Below are 8,988 nucleotides of genomic sequence, written 5' to 3'. Positions count from 1 at the left end.
TTGCAGCCCGGACAGGACTTCATTCATGAAAAGGCAATGTTTCAATGCTCCGTTTGTGAGCCTTGAACAATTGCTAGTTACAAGGAGTAAAGAATTCAAACTAAAAGCTGCAATAAAAGGCATTTTTTATTATTTGTCACAGATTTGATTTAAAATAACAAGGAAAACTCTACCACTGGTATATGTTGGAGGCACGGCTCTTTTCTCTGCACTCTATTAACGTAAGCCCTAATCAACACAGATCTGGATCTGGATTTTCTGGCTCATGTTATATGTGGACCACAGACATAAATATAAGAGTTTGTGAATCTTTTTTAACTTCAGATCTTTTGTTGCTGTAGCAATGTGACTACGTGTAACATGTATGCACCCTCTTCTTATGAAAACATTGTTTCATGAGGGAGCAACATAAGGTTTGATTAGAGAGTCATAAAATGCATTTATAGATTGACGTGCGGGATAGAACTGCTTGAAGGGCTGCATATTTTGTCACTTCACAGATCAAGCTGAGAAACTGAAAATCCATTAACGTCATTTGAACCATTTCAAGACGGACTCATGAAGATGTATTTTGTTGAGGCTGAGATTGAGGTGTACACCAAGTAGCTCGCTATCTCTATGTAGATGTGTACATGTTTCACAGCAGCAGATTTATTTTATTTTTAAATAGTAAGAGGTCAGTTTCACAGCTATTAGTGCTCTTACTCCCCCCCCGCCCCCCGCGCCCGGAGACACACTCCATCTGTTAAATAAAGAATAAAATATTAAATATTCAGAATTATTAGAATTGGATGTCATTTTTAGATTTTAGATGTACATTCAAAGCTGAGCCAGGAATATTGTACACTATGTCCTGATTTAGTTCATGCAACCATACTTTAATTTTTATTTTTTCAGTCTGAATGTTTGGCTTCAGATCATAAGGTTGGATCCAAGTCCAGGACTAACACCTGAAAATAATTTAGACCTGTTAACATCTCCATTATTACCTGGAGGAAAATTACTTCTTTCAGGAGGCTTTTCCTGTGAGTGAAAAGATAAAAAAAGATGTGAGGCTGAAACCTTACACAGGAAGTTCAAGCTCCAAGAAGGCCACAAAAAAAAAAAAAAGCAAAGAAAAAAAAAGCAAGAAATGCAGGTATTTTAATGGCCGCTGTGGTCAGTAGTTCTAGGACTATTGATTTTCAAGTCTCACTTAGGGCAGTAAGATTGGAAAGTGGTGAAGGAATTAATTGAGAGCCATTGATTGCTTTCCAGATGACATCACATGGCTGCTGCTATAGATGATCTAAATAGACCAATTTGATTACTGATTCAGTAAAATTCAGATCATTAAGAAATGTGCTGGCCAAACTGCCTTCTTTCACATCGAGCATGCAGGTCTACCTATTTGATCGTTAACTAAGGTGTATTTTGCCTAAGATTGTCCAGAACAGCACATCAAACTACTATGCTCTGCGTGTCCTGAAGACCTTTCTATCTAGTGCAATCAAACTAATTGTACAATCTACCTAAAAATATTATGCTCATAACAAAATTTTAAAATAATTCTGTGTAAAGTTAAAAACTAATTCACCACTGGCTTGTAGACATAGTTGAGAATTAAATACTTACATTCAACTGAATGTGTAGAAACGTAAACATGCTGAAACTAAATCTAGTGGTAATTTTACAAATGCCATAAAACACGTTTTAATTATGATCTTATATAGTATTGCCTGCAGCTACCCTTGAAATAACTTTTAAGAGTCTTTCCAAGCCATCTGCATATAGGTGGAATATTTAAAGCACATAGAGAAGCAAATGGCCATAAGAGAGGCTGTTACTCAATAAATAAATTCCCTGTAGGTCTCTCTAGACCTGGTCCACATCGGAAGGGATAGGCTATACGCAACAGGACCTTTCAGCGGTCATGGGGATTTTAGTGAAACTTGTGGCTAGAAGGTTTCTCACCCCTGACATGAAACAGCTGGTCACAACAGGGGCAAGAAAAGCAGACACGTACACCCGTCAGTGCTACGGTACATGGACTTACTTAAAGCCAGGAATTGAAACTGGCTGTTCTGCTTCCCACGCAAGTCTAACTAATGAGCAGTTCTTTGGTAGGCGTATCTCTCATTTCTTCTTGACGACATTGATACAGTCGTATCACGAAAATTTAAAAGGCCAACAATTTTTGAAACCTCAGCAGAACTCCTGTTTTCTTCATTCTGAAACATGATGTTTTGTCAAATTACTATCAGAGTTCAGATGAAGACATGTTTACATCATAACATTTGAAAGGGATTTTCAAAAGTCTGGAAGTCTCTATACTCAGGAACATGCTCTCACAAATGCAAGCAAATGCATTTTTAGTCCATTTATCAGAGGAGGCAAATATTACCTGTAGCTTCTATTGATATCAGTACAGTGATTGAGTACCTGTTACCTCTGAAGAGTATGAGCAAGCATTGGGTCTTAGCTTGAAGCTGCATTGTCCTTTTTTATATTGTGTATTGTTAGTATTTTTCATTGTATTGGGAAAATTAGTTTTAGAGGGTTTAAAAGAAACCCTAAACTCAGCACCCATTCTGTATTATGGTTAGATCTTGACCTTACAAAATACAAAGATGATTCCAAAAGTAATACAGAACTATTCCTTGACTAATGTTTAAGCAAAGCAATCTTGTATCTTAAATAACGGTAGAGACGTTGTTGCCGACATTTTATAAATATAAGCAGACTGAAGCAAAATAAACATTTGGTCTTTTAACTATTTGTATAAATGGACTAACAGTGCAGGGCTTCTTTCACTACGCTGTATGCTATGATATCTATTTTCCTTTAATTCCATAAGTACGCCATGGCATCATAGCAAATTATGTCATAATACTCGTCAAGCTAGCGCCCGCTCCTTGGTTATATTCTGCTCCAGCTAACGCTTACTAATAAGAAACAGAAAAGTTTGTTTATTGAGGGATATAGTCACTGATTCCTTCAATTCCTTGTTGACGCAGTAGAAAAAATCCTTGGCACGTTCTCATTTCTGTCTAGCTAAGCAAGTCCAGTGTTGAACAACTAATTTCTGTTTTCTAGTAAAATGCAAGAAAATAAATAGAATAGGGGATAATCCACTGGGTTTTTTTTGATATGTGCAATATAGGAACAAGGCAGGAAACCTGACTACAGTCAAATTTTTCATCAGCTTCATCTCTCCTCAATGGGAATTCTAATTTTGTGCAGGACTTCTAATTCTGGAGGGGCTTTTTGTGCTGCGGGTTGTCATCATTCTTGTTAATTTTTACTGTGAACATTAGCATCTATCAACAGCATTCTGGTCATTATTTACCGTAATTGTTTCTTTCTCTTCTAACAGCCCTCAGGACCTGTGTTAGAAACACTAGGTCTCCTTCTGTTGGATGCCATAGATGCAGGGTCCCATGGAGTGATCTACTGCTTCCCCTGAACTCCACAGCAAACCCATACTGACTTTAGGGTATTTTCATCTCTTCCCGGGGAGTTACTGGGGGCAAAAGGTGTTGAGTGAGGTGCATCACCCTTCGAGCTGATGTAGGGAGAGGCGCACTGCCAGATCACCCCTGTCTTTTGGTCGGGCTGCCTGCTCCGTACATTAGCTTCTGGCAGGCTCCAGGCTACAAGTTTTTATCTATATCCATCTCATTCTCTCTCCTCTGTGGCAAATGAATCTTATTTGAGAATGATAGCAGACCGTATTCTCCACAGTAATAGTTTACCTGTGCCTTCTTGATGCTGTGCTGCAGCTCTTGTCTCCCTAGTTCTCGTTTGGCATTGCATTTATTTTTCCTTAAAAATACTTTCAATTTAACTGACGTAGTCACAGTACACATCCTGTACAAAAACTGTACAATCATGTAGAAAATTCAAAATTAGAATAGTAGTTCACAAAATAGATGAGCTTTCATGGAGTTTCAATTCCAGTGCCTCCTTATGTACTATAGCCTGCTTCAAAAGGGAGGGTATTTATAGCTGTCACTTCCTAAATGCTACAGTAAAAAACCCTATACAGTTTATAGTCACGACAATTTGGGTAATTTTTTATAAGGTGTCAAAATGTTACTTGGTTGTAGAGGCAGCAGTTTGCTAAATGGTTGGGAGAATAATTGGAATGGAATGGAATGAAACACTGACGTGCTAGCATCAAAATATAATTTGTCCCTGCAAAGATTTTGTCTTCTCCAGAACTTCTACTAGAGACCTGTGAGAGCTGCTCTTTTGGAGTCGCTGCGAATATACTCAATGTTTTTCTTTTTAATGACAATTTCTGTTTTCATGCTGTATAGGTATTGAAAATAGAAGATTTTTCTACCATCTGTGTTGATTTAGATAACTGTTCTTCTTTAATTGAAAAGCAACTGGGGGGGAAAGGTATTTTAGATTGATTTCCTGGGTCAGATTTACTCAGGAGTGTCACTTTCTATCCTAAGATTGCGTCAAAACTTGATTTCAGTGAGTACCAAGAGAATTGGTTTCTTAAGGTCCAGTCCTGTGAGGCGGTGTTAATGGCAAGCAAGGGAACTGTGTACAAGGGGTGCTCGGGATACCCAGTTCTGCATCAACTCCCATTCATTTCAGTGGGAATTGAGGTGGCCCGGCATTTCCCTGGGACGATCTGCCTTGCACTGATTTAGTTTATAAGACATTTTAACCCTCTGTTTTGAATAAAGAAATCACAAGTAAGGTGCATTTGCCTCTCTTTGGTTACCTGGGGCACTGATGAAATTAACACTCTACTCTTTTTAGCCACTTGAGCTTTTAGATTTCTTTAATGCCCTTATTTCTAAAAAAAGGTAACACAAAGCTGTCAGATTCTCCTGTGGCTTGCCACTTGTGTGACACGGTACTCCATACAGATAGAACTTTACACCTAGTCTTTTCTGTCAAGGTCCAAGGCAGTGGAAAATCTGGCTTGACATCTCTGAATTGCTCTTTGTGTTTGTTGAGAATAAGAGCCCTTTAAGTGTGATGTTTCTGCTTTTCTTAATTGAGAGAGGAATATGTTGAGCTACCCCTGCTGGTGATGGAGAGCTTGTGCATGGCCGAGCCCTGACTTTATCTTGAGATCGCATTTTCTTAAAACCAAATAGACCAGAGAAAGTACATCTTCTGCTTGTTTATTGATTTAGGCCTCTTCCTGCCTGTTTCTGGGAAAGAAAAAAATGAATAAAAGGCCACCTTCATTATTTCACTTTTAGTTTCCTTTCTCCAAAGTAAGCAGAGCAAAATTAGATTTAGTCTGATGCATATTCCACAAATAAATTACATGGAACTACAGTGGTTAAATGAACTTTGCTTGGGGATTATTGGAAAGATAAATATTTAAACACTGAACTTGAGGTAAGTCATGTTTATGCAACATCTCTTTCTTTTTTTTTTTTTTTTTGTTGCTACTCCCCCCTCTCCCCCCTTTTTTTTTTCCTATTGTGGCTTTTCTAGTCACTAACTCAACCATGAGGACATTCAAGCCAGGGTGAATACCTCCTTCAAAAAACTGTTTTCTGTATTGTTGCCAGCAGAGGGCTTTTTGTCTTCTTTTTTTTCTTTTTTTTCTTTTTTCTTTTTTTCCTTTCTTCTTTTTTCTTTTTCTTTTTTTCTTTTAGCAGATGATCTTTGCCTAGTTTCAGTTATATATACAGCTTTGATTATATTTTACATTACATCTTAGAAGAATTCAAAGTAAATTTACAGTAATTAAAATTATATCTCTTGGAAATAAAATAACTTATACTATGTAACTCTAAGCATTGTTCAAAAATTCTTAAATTGCAGAATAACTTGTAAACCTTTGAGCCCTTTAGTGTATGAAGCTTAAAATTAAGGATTTACTTTAAATTAATAGACTTACAGTGAAGAAATCGCAGGATGAGACTCCAGTAAACCAGACTTATAAACTCCAGAAAATTTCTGAAATAGGAAAGGATAGGTGTTATTGCCATGACATATGGAAAAATAAAAACAGTAATACAGATGAAGACTGTGCTGGTTAAATATATAGCCATCTACTGGTTAACTAAATAACCTTCGCTTCAGATTACAGAAGATGATAATGGTGCCTGTAGGTATTGTGTAAGTATATCAAACTGCAATACTTCTTTCTACAGTAAAAAGCATGCTCAGCAGATTTCTTAGATGTTTAGGTGGCCAGATAGTGAAGTTTAATGCAATGAAATGGTAGCTATCTTTGTAAGCTCATAGTACAAAGATCTTCAATTGTAAAACACTGATGCAGATGAAATGTTAACGAGCAGTGATAATAATTGTCCTTGCTATTGTGACAGTAAGAGAATCATGAAAGTAACTGGCTTTTCAGATTTTCATGCTCATCTAATTAGAAGTGTTTCTAGTTGTAAGGCAGCTTTATTGTTATCAGAGAACTTGCATGCATGAAATGTATGCTCTCTAGAGTATGCTGGTCAGAAATTAAACAACTGAAATATCTACAATTGTCAGAATTTAGCAAATGGCATTTCATTTTCAAACTTGAACCTAGTTAAGAGTACATGGGCTTCATAGCTTGATAAAATAAAAAATTGAAGTATTTTTAGTGACTAGTCATGGTGGTTTTATGTAGAGATCTCTGGGCAGTGTTACCATCTGTAAAAATGTCCTACAGTGCCAAAGTTGGTGATGGCGTACGCGAATGGGGATGGGGTGCACGAGAGACAGAACCTAGCAGAACCGCGTGGATACTTTTCTGTGATTTCAAAGGTGATGGTGAATCAGACAATTCCTTCAGAAATTATTATGGTAAAACTATGTCACACCCTGCAACTAACTTAGATTCCATTCAGGAAAAAAAATAATTCAGTAGGGTTTCTGACCAAGAGCCTTAGGTTTGGCTCGAGATTAGAAAAGAATAAACTGACGAGGCAGAAGTATGTTTGTAAGAAGGGGATGTCAAATCTCTGATCACTACACAAATCCTGAAGAGTGAACCTACATTCACCAGACTAATGGTGCTGCCAGCTGCCTCTAGTTACAGTGTGTGTTTTGTTTCTTTGCAAAACACAAGTTAAGTTTATTTTGTCAGGTTCACTGGAAGGACATGACTCTTGTTGACATGTTGAAGTAACAGGATTTTTTTTCCCTGCTGCTGCTGCTGCACTGGAACTGCACGCACAGTGCACAAAATTCAGTTTAAAGGAATTCATAGCGATGAATTCAGGGAGGAGAGAAGTATTAAGTACTTCTTAGAAGTACTATGCCAGACTGCTGCTTCTACTTTTTATTTTTCGTTAAAGTGCATTGAAAATATAGGTAGCAGCATAGTATAAAAATAGTGCGGTTCTTCATGAGCAGAACAGTAGCAGATAAGTGTTCATGAGCTTTAGAATTTTGTTAATTAGCTGCTCTGAGGTCAGAGTCGTAGCATCTATTTAATACCTTTCTTTCCACAAAGCAGTTTTTGTATTGTTCATTGGTTTGGGTTGTTTGTTGGTTTGGGTTTGTTTTTTTTTAATTTGATGCCCAACTGTATCTTCTCGGTTGTTCTGCACATACTACATGGCAGTTCCAAAATGGTATTTTCAACAAAACTAGCGTCCTCGGCTTGGTAACTGTTGCCCTGCCATATATTGCACACCAGTGGATATACCCAGGTGTTTTGAATGATGCTAATGAATACTTTTACGAACACACTGTGTTTGGATAACAAATGAAGTCTTGTGGAAGAATATGGATTCCTTCCTTTTCTCGACAAGAAAAAAGTCTTCTACCAGCTTTCCAGAGAAGAAGAAGAGGGAAAGTGTGTAGTTTAGCTTTATTTGGGTTTTCTTGATTTTTGGCTGGCAGGATCTACTTAGTTTTGAAACTGAAGTATGTTCTGAATGCAGCCAGTTTAGCTATTTACTACTGTGCATCTCCAGATCAGAGGTCAGGAGCTTTCAAACCTTTTTGTGTTTGCGAAGTCTTCTGGAACCCATGTTTTTAGTGCTTATCTGATGTGTCAACAGTAATTCTCACCATATTTGCGAGCTCTTTTTGAGCACATATATCATTTGATCAGTGTCTTTTTTAACTGTTTTAATTTGGCAGATTTTTCTTATCTTCTGCGAAAAGGGAAGACCAGTAATTGCAGTGTTTTCTGCATTTCCCTGTTCATTCAGTGTAATTATTAATATGTGGGATAGAGCAGAAGACAGGCCAGCCCTAAATTTTTTATGAAAACAACATATGCCACATATTGAAAATATCTTGACATTTCAGAAGAACAGTACAGTATTATTTTGCAGATTTCAGGCATTTAAAATAGGTTCTGACCAGTAACTAATGAATCTTTGAACCTATTTTGTGTTTGAATACAATTTGCAAATCATCCTAGCAACATGGAAAAGGAATGTTTGATGTAATAATTTACATCAACAGAAGAGTAAAAATCCAACACGTTTCAAGCCTTAATGAGGATGATTTGATAACTTACTGCTCCCAACACCAGCAGTTTCAAAAAGCTTTGTGGTCTCACGCTAGCTAACCCGGCAGATGTCATGACCTAATTCTGAGAGACTTAATGACATGAGAAACATGCTTCTGTGATATATTTCAAAATAATTTGCTGTGAATGCACACTTGCCTTAATTGGCGTTTATTCAGCAACTTCAGAATATTGGATCAGATTCCTCCCTGGGTTTAGTTATTCCATCAGTATAACTCTTGTTTGAGATAGTTCTTTGTCTAGTTGTAAATCTAAATAGTTTCACTGCAACTATAATTACTTTGCTAGTTGCCTGTCAGTACTATGGGAAACAAAGAAAAGAGAAATAACGTGTGTCAGGAGTTCCTACTGTACTGTCTTTGCTCTTATTGAACTAACATGAATAGATCTGATGAAAAATGAATGGCCATTCCGTGACTGTGAGAGATGTTGAGGGGTTGCTCTCTATATTATTATGAGTAATTTAAAAGAATTAAAGAATATTACAGTTTATGCAAGGGGTTTGAAAGTCTGAATCTTGTACGTTGGCCTCCAGTTTC

The 8,988-nt window shown here is 37.1% G+C and overlaps 1 protein-coding gene across 1 annotated transcript in view; it reads left to right on the top strand.

Moving 5' to 3' along the window:
• SYN2 (synapsin II) overlaps positions 1–8,988 on the top strand; it is a 181,230-nt gene that overhangs the window by 120,875 nt on the left and 51,367 nt on the right. The window lies entirely within an intron of this gene.

Source organism: Charadrius vociferus, unplaced genomic scaffold (genome assembly GCF_000708025.1).
Source record: "Charadrius vociferus isolate BGI_N301 unplaced genomic scaffold, ASM70802v2 scaffold67, whole genome shotgun sequence".
NCBI classification, from domain to species: Eukaryota; Metazoa; Chordata; class Aves; order Charadriiformes; family Charadriidae; genus Charadrius; species Charadrius vociferus.
This window is presented reverse-complemented; position numbering and strand designations above follow the sequence as displayed.